The sequence below is a fragment of the Triticum aestivum genome, chromosome 2A (assembly GCF_018294505.1).
Source record: "Triticum aestivum cultivar Chinese Spring chromosome 2A, IWGSC CS RefSeq v2.1, whole genome shotgun sequence".
NCBI lineage: Eukaryota > Viridiplantae > Streptophyta > Magnoliopsida > Poales > Poaceae > Triticum > Triticum aestivum.
Window position 1 is genome coordinate 28457419 of NC_057797.1, and position 13723 is coordinate 28471141.

Consider the following 13723-nt stretch of genomic DNA (forward strand, 5'->3'; position numbering starts at 1 on the left):
AATATCAAGTAATTATAAATGCCATTTATGATCACAGACAATCTTGTTGTATGATTGTTTTCATGGCCTTCAAAGGAGAGATATCCAAGAAGTTGAGTGCAGTTGGAGGGGCCTCAGTCCTTTTGAGCCAAGAAAAGTTGATGGGGCCTGTCCAAGCTATGAATAGTATATGGGAAAGTGTTGAAATATTTTGTGTTTCCATGGTTTCTAAATGGTAGGAGGTATGTGTAGTAACCTGTACGGTTTCAAGTGCCTAATTTCATGTGTAAAAGTTTGCCAGGGAATTCTGGTTGTAGAATCTTGGAATAAGGAAACAAAATCCTACATGTGTCATATTGAAATAATGAGTGAAGTGCATTGTAGGTCCTTGAACTATTTCAGGGGTGTGATGTAGGTCCTCAAACTATGAAAATCGTCATCCAAGTTCTCGAAGTGCAGTAAGTGTGTTATTCAGGTCCAAAATCTCCCTGGCCCCCTCTAACTAGCCATCTGATGCCGTTAACCGTGAACACTAAATAGTAAACCGTGAATAGTAATAATAGCATTCCAGTTCCGACATCATTTCTGTTCATGGTTTATTGTTCAGTGCTCATGGTTAACGGCGCCAGATGGCCCGTTAGAGGGGGAGATTTTGGACTTGAATGACACATTTACAACACTTCGAGGACCTGGATGATGATTTTCATAGTTCGAGGACCTACGTGACACCCCTGAAATAGTTGGAGGGCCTACGTGACACCCCGGAAATAGTTCGAGGACCTACAATGCACTTCACTCTTAAATAATGGATAATAACAGACATGCTTTCATGAGATGATTAATCTTAAACATAAAAGGGCCTCCATGTGCCACCTATCATTTGTAATGCCCAATAAAGAGTTCTATGTTTTTGTATGACTTTATTTGTTTTGTTCATTATATCTGGTCGTATATGTTACCGAATTACATTGCAAGTGAAGTGGATCTCAATATTTTCGTATGTGATTGGCTATCTTTTCTATACATGTGAAATTTGATATGCAATCAGTAACAACCAACCTGCAATGAGAAGGAAGGCATAGTGATGTAATCAGTAGCCCGATATTGAATACTAATAATAATATCAATAAAAGAATGTTCTCAATTTTTTACGGCCCGTGGCAACGCACGGGCACTCTACTAGTCTTCCTAGATGATGAAGGCGCTTCAGCATCAAGCTGGACGAGAACTTCGAAGTGGATACACTAAGTCACAACGACAAGTCTTTTTTCATAATTAAGCATGACATTTGCTTCAACTTATAATTTAAGCATGACATTAAGCATGACAAGTCTTTTTTTACTATTCTACTAGCGTGTCCCCTGCCATGCAAGAGTTTTTGTATTGGATAAGATAGGTTTCAGTCGTACTATGGAGGAAAAGAAAGTTTACTTGAAGACCGAGTATGGTTATATTTTCCACGCAAAATTATACAATTCAGATGACTACACCTATTTTGGATGCAAAACATGGCGATCACTATGCAAGACTTATGCATTTGAGCCTGATATGGTTATCACCTTTGATATTCGTCCAGAAGATGATATTGAAGGTAATACCGACATCTGGGTCGATGTGCAGACGCCTCCAGGTATACCATTATGTAAGTTTCTCAACCATATTTATGTCTTTGATATTGTTTATTCCAAAATAGTTGACAACTAATTTGTATTGTCAGCTTATTTCAGTGCAAGCAAACATGTCCAGCGCTTGGTAGACAGGACCTACTACTGTCCCGAGGCTGAACTAAACTATGAGGAGCTAAGTCATTATGTTTCATGGCTTGAGGATCTTGATACTGTCAAGACAAATTTTTTCGTCCTGCATTTAGAAATGTTAGTTCTGAAAACGTGCGACTAATAGTGTTCGTAATGAACTACGGTCACATCTATTTAGGAAGGATGGTAAGATTTTTACTATTTGTCATCAGTGCATCTTTTCCATACATTATTTTTGAAGCTAAACTTCATTGCTAAGTATGTTACCATACGATGTTCTTCAACAGGGACTCCCGATGAATGTTGTGCCTTATGGGATTGAGACTAAAAGTACCATGAGTATTATTAGCTTACGGCCAAGATATCCTACAGATTACTTTAGTGCATTCAAGATTAGCGACGGATGCTTAATAGTCTAAGACTGGACCAAATGTGTGATGGAGAAGCGCAGAGAAGTACTAGGGGGAGCAAACAGATGCGCTACCCACGATTAGAAGACAGGTTCATCTGCATGCTCCAACTTGATCAAGGAGGAGAGCTACACATGTTTTATGTTATTTTACCTAAAAGAGAGCAGCAGGAGTGATTAGCTAGCTAGAAATGAGTTTGAGGATGATGATGTGCTACACTATTACTATGGTGATAAAATAGCTAGTGTTGGTGGTAATGACTATGATGATTATTATTAGCTAGTGTTAGTGGTGATTAAATAAATAATGTTGGTGGTAATGACTATGATGATGATTAAATAGCTTGTGTTGGCGGATTAGATTCAAGTGGAAGCAACATGTGATGCACATCGAAAGTACTACTAGTCCAAACTGATCAAGTTTGGATTAGTAGTATACTTTTGACATGCATCACATATTGCCTTCACTTGAACATAATTCACCTTCATTTGACACACTGTTATGGACATAATGATGTAAACCTCATAACTGGTATTATACCAATATTTGTACGATGACGCATAAATACACTAAAAATAAAAAAATAAAAAAAAGAATACTAGTAGCGATAAAGAGGAAACACGCTGCCAGTAGTTACATTAGCAGTAGTGTGGGAGTGAACAAACGCTGCAGCCATTTGTCCTAGCAGTAGCGCGTGCGGGCACGCGTTACTGCTAAGCAATAGCTATAGCGCCTTATTAGTAGCGCGCCTACCCGCGCTACTAGTGAGCACAATACCAGCGCTACTGCTAGGGTTTTCCCTACTAGTGATGGTACGTACATACAATTGTCTTTTTCAGTTTGTCCATGTGTGGAGTTAACAAATATGTGAAGGTACATTACATGACCTAACTGTGTCATCTTTGGTCTTAAATTGGGTGAATTTCAGTCTGGGATGAAGGCCAGCCTGAGCACCATTGTCCCAAGCGTGAAGATCCTGAGCTTAATAGTGTGTTTTGATGTCCGCGATGAGGCAGAGATGGTGCCCGTTTTCCTCAAATGCTTTCCCAATGTCGAGCGACTGCATATCACGGTATTTGCCGCCAGCCCATGTTTTACTTGCTTACACTCATCTGTTTATTGTATGGCATTTGGTGATAAAAGTTTCTCATGGCAGAATGTTTATTATTTCTGTTGCTTCTTGAATTCTTATTCATTTTTTCTCAAAGAGATGCGTCACGATCAAACGAATGTCTGCATTCGCGTTTGTAGAGTGCCGTAAGCTAGTATATTAGTGCTATGGATATTGCGAGGGGACATCCGGACATGCATTGGTAACTTCAGATCTGTAAGAGTTACACAAAATTAACTTGCACATTGGTTCCTACAGTTTCATAGAGGTCTCTCTGTGGTATACTATAGTACCATATATATGCAACTATACTAGTTGCATAATTTCAGGGCATTTCTCTGATAAACTAATTACTGGAAAAGGTTATCATGAGTCAATGACTTCGATCACAGAATTGGTCTTAAAGAGAACATTCAGCTAAATTTGCGCACTTACGAGATTCCATCGGAGGTTGGGCTTCTGTAGCTTCATTCTTAAAAAAAGAAAATTCTCTGCACTACGGTGCTACTTGTTAGTTCATATTTTCTGCTTGTTTCATCATGCACATGGAAACATTAATTGACTTGTCACTACTGCGTACTGACCACTACCACAAATCTGTTCCAGCATTCAGTATACATGAGTATAGTATATGGTGAAAAATCACAAAACTGGCCCTTTGGCCGAAGTTCAGCACAAAATGGCCCTACATGCATGACGCCCGCACCTGGGGTGCCATGCTAGACAACATAACGCCTCGGTCAAGGGCGCCATTCTGGTCAGCACTGACTCCCACGTCGGCTTGGCCTTGGGCCCATGACGCCTTGGCCCAGGGCGCCATGGGCTGTACCACGACGCCCCGGCCCGGGGCGCCATACCCCTTCACTACATCGCCGCCCGAGCCCCTCTCCTCTCTGTTCGTTCTGTCTTTCCTCTCTCTGTTCTTTCCCCACTCCATGGCGCCCCTCAAATCGCCCCTCCCTCTCCCCACTCTAGAGCTGTGGATCTGAGCCGAAGATCGGTGGATCCGGTTTCCCTTCGAATCCTGAAGGTATTCTCCTCCCTTTCCCCTCTATCTATTGGTTGAAATCTCTCCATTTGATTGATTTGGATGAAACCCTAGTTCATCTTTTTGTTGAAATGTATAGTGGATTTTGGTGTGATAATGTAGGGATTAGTGTGATTTAGGATATGTATGGCTTACAATATGTATGATATAGGTTTATTATGAAAGTGCTATGAATTTGGTTAGGATATGTACGCACATATATATGGTGTATGGAAGAATTAGTGCAAATATCTGGTGTATTATGTTGTAGAAAATTATATGCACATATATGGTGTATGGAAGAAGAATTAGTGTAGAAATTTTGCACATGTATGTATGTTTTTGCACTAATGCGGATATTTGCAAATGACAAAGGGGCTTACCATATACATTTGTAATTTGCAGGATGGCTTCTCTTATCCATCCATCATATGGTCAATTGCATCGTGGACGGTTCATGGCAGATGAAGGAAGGGTTTTTGATCAGCTTCACCTGAGGTCCGGTTCGGTTCATGACAAGATGAAGTATGACGAGCGATACACGGAGTATATCCGGAAGATCGGGCTTCTCCCTTTCATCTCACTTGTGTCTCGTTCGATGCCGAAGATGAACCTTGTGCGATCACGACACTCGTTGACCGATGGCGCTCTGAGACACATACTTTTTACTTCTATGCTGGGGAGATGACTGTCACTTTGCAGGATGTTTCTGTGATCACTGCACTTCCCATCAAAGGAAAGCCTATTTGTTTTAGCACAGATTCAGATGGATGGCGTGAGATTATGGTTGGACTCATAGGGAGGGAGCCAGGGGTACAAGGGAAGTCCGCCGGTGCAAGTTATCATTGGATTGTTGAACACTTTGGGGAATGCCCGGCTGATGCGGACGCTGAAACAGTGCAGCAGTATACCAGGGCATACTTGTGGTATGTAGTCAGCCGGACTCTTTTCTCTGACGGCACTGGCGTGAACGCTTTCTTTATGTGGCTTAAGCTGTTTGCTGGGTGGGAGCATGGACTCGGTTGGGGTACGGCGGCGTTGGCTTATTTGTATCGTCAGGTAAGTAGTTTTTCTTATAATATTGTGTTCACCATGTAGAAATTTTCTCTAGTTTGTAATGACATATTTCTTGTTTGTGTGTAGCTGGATGAGGCGTGCCGTAGGGGCGCGAATCCAAGAAACATTGTAGAGTCAAAGGAAGCCAACATCGGTGGTCCGATGCTTCTATTATCGATCTGGAGTTGGGAGCACTTGCCAGTGGGGCGGCCGACACCAAAGGCTTACGACCGGTGGGATGATCATCACGACCCGGACCGTATGCCTACATGGGCATATAAATGGGACAAGGTTGAAGGTTTTGTTGGCAGTTCAAAGACTATGTATTTGCACTACTGCAACGAGCTTGACATCATGACCCCAGAGCAGGTATCTTAGTAGCCTCTTGCTTCGTCTCTTCGGTTTGTTCGGTTTTCCAAAATTCATACTAACAATGTAGTTTTTTCTTAATCTTTGTTTATAGGTTACCTGGGAACCATACGGAACGGAGGGTAATATTGGTAGGGGAGCTGGTTTTATTACTTTCAGACTTAACCCAAAGTGTCTACAGGAAGCACACTTATGGCGGATGCGTTGCCCGTTGATTTATTATTATGCTGTTGAGTTTTATCAGCCACAACGAGTTATGACACAGTTTGTCTTATTTCAAGAGACCCCACCGAAGTACAAGGACACTTCGCTACATTTGCATAGGTAAGTGCTTAGCGGCGACTAATGCTTTCTCCATTGTTTTCAAAATACTAACAAAAATGCAATTCTCAAATGCTATGCAGTCTTGACAAGATGAAGCAGAAGCGTATAAAAAAATGGGATCGAGAGCATGACATGTATATCCAGGAGTTCAAGCACAAGCTCAATAAGATTGAGCTTTCATTGCGTCAATCGACTTCTAAGCCTCGCCTGCGGCCTTTTGATACGGAAGCATTCAACAATTATCTTGCGTGGTTTCGTTCGGTTGCCCGTAATCAACTTAACGCACCCGTATTTCAGCCAGGGGACATATTATATGAACCTAATCCAGGTTTTGATCGGATGGCCAATATGGAGTACAACATGCTTATTAGAGATGGTAGACGGTATGAATTGGCGCCAACTATCTGCTTTGTGGTAAGTTACCGTTATATCTATATGCTTGCCTACATTGTGCCAAAATGATTTGTCCTATTGTGTCCAACAGCAAAACGAGCTCTCGAAGCATGTGAACGACGCTGGTGAGGCACTCAAGTACCCTCCAGGTGAAGAGTCGTACAATAAGCTTAAAGCTTTTGTTGAGGTATGACATTTGATAATTTGTTTTTCATACACATTTTTAGGCATATCTCCTTACTTCATGATATGTCAATTTCATAGCGGAGCAAGTCTTGGGCACGTGGTCTTGGTGCTCTACTAGGCTGCCTCTCCACCGATGTCGCCGTCCCTACAGCTTCGAGGTCGAGATCATCATCCAGCGGCACTCAGCAGCAAGGCAAAGAATCGGTTGATGACATGGAGGAGGAGGGGGATGAACAGACGCATGATGAGATTAACACCTCGCAGATGCCCGATGCGCCTCAGCCTAGTCAAAGGCGTGGAAAGTATACTCCGGGCAAATACGCAAGGAAGGCACGTAAGGACCCGGTGATCAAGGCCGCCTCAGAGGAGGAGGAGGAAGAGGAGGTGGAGGTGCCGCTGCAGAGGAGAAGACGCTTAGTGAAGGGGAAGGATGTTGCACTGGCTAAGAGGGGGAAAGGAAGGAAATAATGCATTTGTCTTCAACTTTGTGGTGAACTATGTATGAAACTAGATGCATTTGTGGTGAACTATGTATTTGTGGTGAAACTTGATGCATTTGTGGTGAAACTTGATGTACTTGAAGCATCAGCAAAAGTTGGTGTATGAAACTATGTATAAGTTGGTGTATGGAAACTCCAGCAGCAAAACTTGGTGTACAAAAACTCCAGTAGCAAAACTTGCCAGCACGACACCCTGGGCTGGGGCGCCATGCCTATTGCCAGCACGACGCCCTAGGTCAGGGCGCCATGCTTGTTGCCAGCACGGTGCCCCAGCCCAGGGCGCCATGGTCGGTGAAAATGGCTAAGTCCAAATGAAAATTGCTTCTGATGTTGGGGGTGCCATGCAATTTTTCTTGGCGCCATGTATGACGCCCTGGCCTAGGGCGCCATACTTACTAACATGGCGCCTTAAGCTAGGGCGCCGTGACCTGCACTTCTCTGTTTTTTGCCTGTTATGTGGTTTCTGTTTTTTTGTAACTAACATGGTTTCAGTTTTCAACCACATAAGTTCAGGACATACATTCAAAAGGTTCACGACATACATTCATTCCACACATACATTACTTTCATGACTTACATAGTTCAACCACCCAAAAGGTTCACGACATACATAAGTCGACCACCCAAAAGATTCACGATATACATAAGTTCGACACATCATTAGTTTCACACCCCAAGCCAATAAGCGAAGCCTCGACCATCACCATCAGCACGGCCACGTCCTCAAGCACCACCGTCACCACAGCCACGTCCTCGAGCTCCACCGTCACCATGGCCACGTCCTCGAGCACCACAGTCACCACGGCCACGTCCTCGAGCTCCACCGTCACCACGGCCACGTCCTAGAGCACCACCATCACCACGGCCACGTCCTCGAGCACCACCATCACCGTGGCTGACACCACCATCACCATCTTGTTTTGATCTCTTTCTTTTGCCCCTTGAGCTACAACCTCTACTATTGTGCCCCTCGTTGTTACATTCACCGCAACGGTTGATATCACGAGGCTCTGTGAAATGTTGGCTACCCCATTCCTTACGGAATCCACCAACCCAATCATCCATGTCACCCAAGAAACGCTATGTCTTCCATCTTCCACGTGTCACCACCTTCATTTCCAAATCAGGGTATAGTGGGGGTCCATGGTATTCCGGCCATTTAGATTGGTGTAGATAGGGATGAAACCTCGCAGCCCATGTTTTTTTGACTGCATTGACCGAATACTCCTCCAATCTTACATTGTTGGTCATGTTGACACTCACATTTCTAGTGCGAGATGCAGCCAACAAGTGAGAGCACGGGAGATGATACAACGTAGGCCTCTCGCTTGAACACGCGCCCATCTTAAGATAAACCTTGAAGGATCCACCTCCATATGGCACGTCGTCACGCGACATTCCACCGTGCTCATCAACTTGGTAAATCAATTCTATGTTGTCAAAGGACTGGACTTTGTGTGAATCCGCCTTCCTTGCTTGGTATTCCATCCAATCGTCGATCTTTGGTGGATACTTGTACATCTTTTTGGCCTTGTTTTTCCCGGACATCAAGTTGGATGTTTCTTCACTATACTTTTGAAAATAGACATTCAACTTCTGGAATGTATACTCTACTATTGCCGTCACCGGCAATGCACGGACACCCTTTAGCACCATGTTGAAACATTCAGCCATGTTGTTTGTCATGTCACCGTACCTCACTCCATCGTTGTCAAAAGCCCGTGCCCACTTTCCTTTATCGGCAAGATTCCTATTTAGGAAATCTTTGCCACCATTGTTTGCTTTGGCATACACTTTGTCACACAATTTCTCAAAATGTCTAGTGGTGAATGCGAGACAAGAATCATGAAGAAGGTCAGACAATTCCTTGTCTCCACATGCTCGGTAAAAGTTGGAAACAAAATGCCTCATGCACCACCTATGGTGCACGCAAGGATGTCCTGGAATGTCAATCTCCACTGCATTGAGTATCCCTGGGTGGCGGTCCGAGATGATGCAAACCTCTCTTTCAGGTCCAATTACCTTGGTCCTCACTAGACTAAGAAACCACTCCCAGTTGTCATTGTTCTCCGCGGACACCAAAGCAAACGCCAATGGAACCAATTTGTCACCACCATCATTAGCCACGGCGATCAACAATGTGCCCTTGAACTGGCCAGTCAGAAATGTGCCATCCACGGACATAACCGGCCTACAATGCTTGAAGGCCCTAATGCATGGCTCAAAAGTCCAGAATGCACGTCCAAATATACGAACGTTTGCATCGTTGTATATCCTTGTTCTCACGCCATCTGGCTCCACCATATAGTACATGCCAGGATTTTCTGCCGCCATCGCTTTCAACACCATCGCGAGGCGGTTGTATGATTCTTCCCAACCACCATACAATATCTCAAAGGCAGCTTGCTTGGCCTTCCATGCCTTCCCATACTTCACCTCATACCCAAAAACCTCCTTCACCATCTCCATCAAAGCCCGAATGGCATATGTCGGGAGTATCTTTATGGAGGCTGAAAATCGATATGCAATGAATTTGGAGGTCAATTGACGATGCTCATCCTTTACATTAGCATTATCAATATCCTTGCCACTACATCGATGGTGAAACACAGAACTTGTAGTCTTCCATTGTGGCCCGCCTTTGACACATCTTGCATGGATAACCCAAGGGCAATGATTCTTGTGTTCCTCACATTTGACCACATAACGCACTTTCGAGTTTGACTTCTCCACAATGAATGGCCGATGAAACTTAACCGCGTAGTCCTTGGCCCATATTTGAAGTTCTGTCAAGCTTTCGAAGATTGTTCCTTCACTAACACCATACACACTTGCTTTGGTATGTCACTTTGCAGTTAACCTTGGTGCAAGAATTTTACTTGTGCCACCATCAACAATCGCCTTATCGGCTAGGCTTAGATCACGAAACAATGATGTCTTGTGACTACGGCCTATTACCTTCTTGAAAGCATTGGCTTCTTTAGCCGTCAAACCATCCTCATCTATTTCTTCATCTGGGCCTTCATCCTCCGAGTCCCACGCATAGGACCTACTGTATGGAATCTCATGGTCCATGTACTCTTCCATGCAATTTGCCTCAACATCACCAACATAATGGTCATGAAGATAAGCTTCCGATTCATCACCCTCAAACTCACCACCATCCATGTGCAAGTCTTCATTATCAACTTGGTCATTCCCGCCGGGGCTCAAACATTGGGTCATTGGAGGTTGGCTCATTGTTGTGTCATGCACATCCAGAGTGACATGTGTTGAATCTCGAACCGGGCTTCTAACATCATATGAAGATGCACACTGATTCAAATCAATGTGCAGCCGAGCACGAACAACCTTTGTGGCAAATAACTCAAATGATTTATCTTGTGAGGCCAACACACTCTCTTTATATGCTTCCCAATGAAACTCGGAGTCAAGAGGCATTATCTTCCAACGAATATGTTGCCCATACCCAACATTATACCTTCCGATTAAGTCTACTCCATCGCTTTCTTCCATCCAATTCAACCTTCTTCGAAGCTCAACCAAAACCTCCTCAAGGCTAGGACTTGTGGGAAACACCATCACTACCGGCTTCTTCTTCGGGTCACCATACTCCGCGTCTCCCTTCTGAAAGGAGACAAAGTCCACATGATGCACATTGACGATCCTCGCCATCTAGAATCATAAACAACAAAATGCATCAACAAAAATAGCAAAATTGGATGACCTAGGGTTTCCCCAAATCCCCACAATGTTGAGATTTCAACCAACAAAAAGAGGAGGAATGATGGAGAATACCTTGAGGGGTCGAAGGGAAGGATAAATCACCGATTTGGAGCTCCGATCCACGAAATTTTGTGCGCATTAGGTAGGGGATTGAGTGGGGTGGCCGGGGTGGAGAAGGGGGAAAGTGAGGATATGTGGAGGGGAGACTTTGTTTTGTTCACGCAAGGGGCATGGCGCCCTGAGCAGGGGCGTCATGACCATCAGCACGGTGCCCTGGTCTGGGGCGCCATGGTGGCATGCCCTGCCAACGTGGCAAGTAAGCGCTGACCAGTCTGGCGCCCTTGACCGAGGCGTTATGTTGTCTAGCATGGCGCCCCAGGTGCGGGCGTCATGCGTGTAGGGCCATTTTGTAAATATTTTCAAAAGAGGGCCATTTTGTGCTGAACTTCGGCCAAAGGGCCAGTTTTGTGATTTTTCACTAGTATATGTACAGTGTTTGGTGTTGAGCACTGCACAATTTTTTAAAATCAGCTGCAAAAAGATGCCCGCTTTAATTCTTGTACACTCATAATGCGTTTACCTTTTATAACCTTTTATCCAAGTAGCTACTGGCAACTATGGACCAATGTATCTGGGCCAATTCATGTTTTGGTTGCATTACAATCTCGTCATATTTATTTCTAGCTGATTGTTTTCTTTGATTGATTTGTATAGATGTGTCAATTTAATTATCATCAGAGCTCTTTATGGTCTTTCTGTTTTCGTCTAATGTGAAAAGTGAATCCTGCATGTAGTTGTGCTAGCGATTTTCAGTAATATGGCCATGAGTAAGGCGGGGATGCCATGAGTGCGGATTTTTGGAGGCCGAGCTCCAGTGAGCTCGATATTTGAAAAAATCAAAAAGCGTATTTAAAAGTTCCAAAAAAATCTGAAAAAAATATCATGAAAACTTATATGTATTCCGCAAGAACGTGTTAAATTTCGTCGAAAAATGTTGTGATTTGTAGGCTGTACAAAAATAACAAATTTCTGGCCCAATAACAAAAATAAAAGGCCCATTAAAAATGTGTATTTGTCTTTTTCCTGTAGGCCACATGTAAACGTATAATACTGTGAAATTTTGCATATACATAGTATACATGTGCATGTGTGTTCAAAAAATAAATTTGGAATTTTTCATGCTCCAGAAAAATAAAAAATGAAAAGGAGCTCGGCCTCCGATGGCATTTTCCGGGGATGCCATGAGCTATATGGCTAGACATATTTGACCAGTCGCAGCTTAAAAGTTCTTGCAGTTACATGTTCATCTGTTTATCTTACGAACTGTTATCAAAATCTTGTTCCACAGTTCATTATGCCTATTTTGATTTCTATTACTTTGTACTTCGTTTCTGGTGCGTCTAGATATTTGACCTTTTTTTGGTTTTTCATTGTGTTCATCTTGCTAGCAATACCAGTACCGTGGATGTCGCAAGTGCCGTGCAGTTCTTGTTTCAGACTGGTTTAACCTGCACATAGTATACTATACATCGCTGCCTACTGTTTTTTTAGGTCCATGTGGTATACCACAGTACCATATTTACACTACTACACTAACTGTATTGTACCAGGCTTACTATTGTCATGGCTCACATTTGTAAATGAATATATTATTTGGCAAAATATGCACATGTTTAAGACTTCTGCTTTAGACTAGAATATGCAGCCTTAATTTTTCATGTTTTAGACTAGACTTCTGCTTTAGACTAGAATATGCCTGCTTGCGTATACAACAGCTCAGTTGTTTTCTCTGTTCTACTAGTCTGCCTTGTCATTTCTCCCAAATATGTGTTTGGTTATGCATACATATATTGCACGTTATGTGTTCAACGACATATCTTGAGGCTTTCACATATCTTGAGGCTTTCTTCATTCCAACTTTCCAACTGCTGCCTTCAAAAAAAAACTTTCCAACTGCTGACCGATTCAATCAACTTTTGCAGTCTGGCAAACAATCAACTGGTCAGCTCAAGTTCAGGGAAGGTCCCATTGAAAGTGCCATGTCGCGCATCAAAATGATGTGTTTCCGTGAATTCCGTGGGGATGAAGGCGAGGTTGCCTTCCTCAGATTGTTCTTCAAGAGCACAACGATGCTGGAGACCGCAGTGGTAATAATGGTGAACCCCAGCTTCACACCATTTTCGACAGCTGCAGCATCTTCCATGGTGCGGCGAGCTTCTGAAGTGAATAGGTGCAACCAAGTGCTGGTCCTTGAGAGCATAGGTCCTGAAGGAGGCGATGCGTGGAGCTTTAGAATAGGAAGTGATTTTTCATGTGAAGACCCCTTTGCAGAAATGGAGGCCCTCAGCCAATCTTAGTGCCCGCGGAGCCGTGGATTTTTTTGGATGTGCTGAACTATGATCAGTCATGGATGGTATCTGCTTCTTTTGGCTTGCGGCCTTTGATTTGGCGCTCTTACATTGTGTTAAAATTTGTGGCCTGATATCTGGTGGGAATCAGAGATACTATGAATTTGTACACTAGCAGATTTGCATTTTCTCATCCTTATTGAGGTGTCAAATATAAGACCTCCATGGTTTACTGAAATCTGCTGCCTCACTTTCTAATTTGTGTTACACATGAGTAGATGCATATATAGCGATGACGCCAGCACAATTATTTTTCTGCCTCACTTTGGTGCTTTGTGCTAGTTCCATGCATGGAAGTATTGATGATCTGCCATTTCTCCAACACCATAATTTGAGGCTTCATTTATGCATGGAGGTATGCTGTCTAGTGGGAATCAGATTTACCATGAACTGATTATTTGTAATGCCGTGTAATCTGTTTATCAGTTTCCATCAGTAACATTTTCATTGTGCTCCTGATAATCACGCTACACTTCT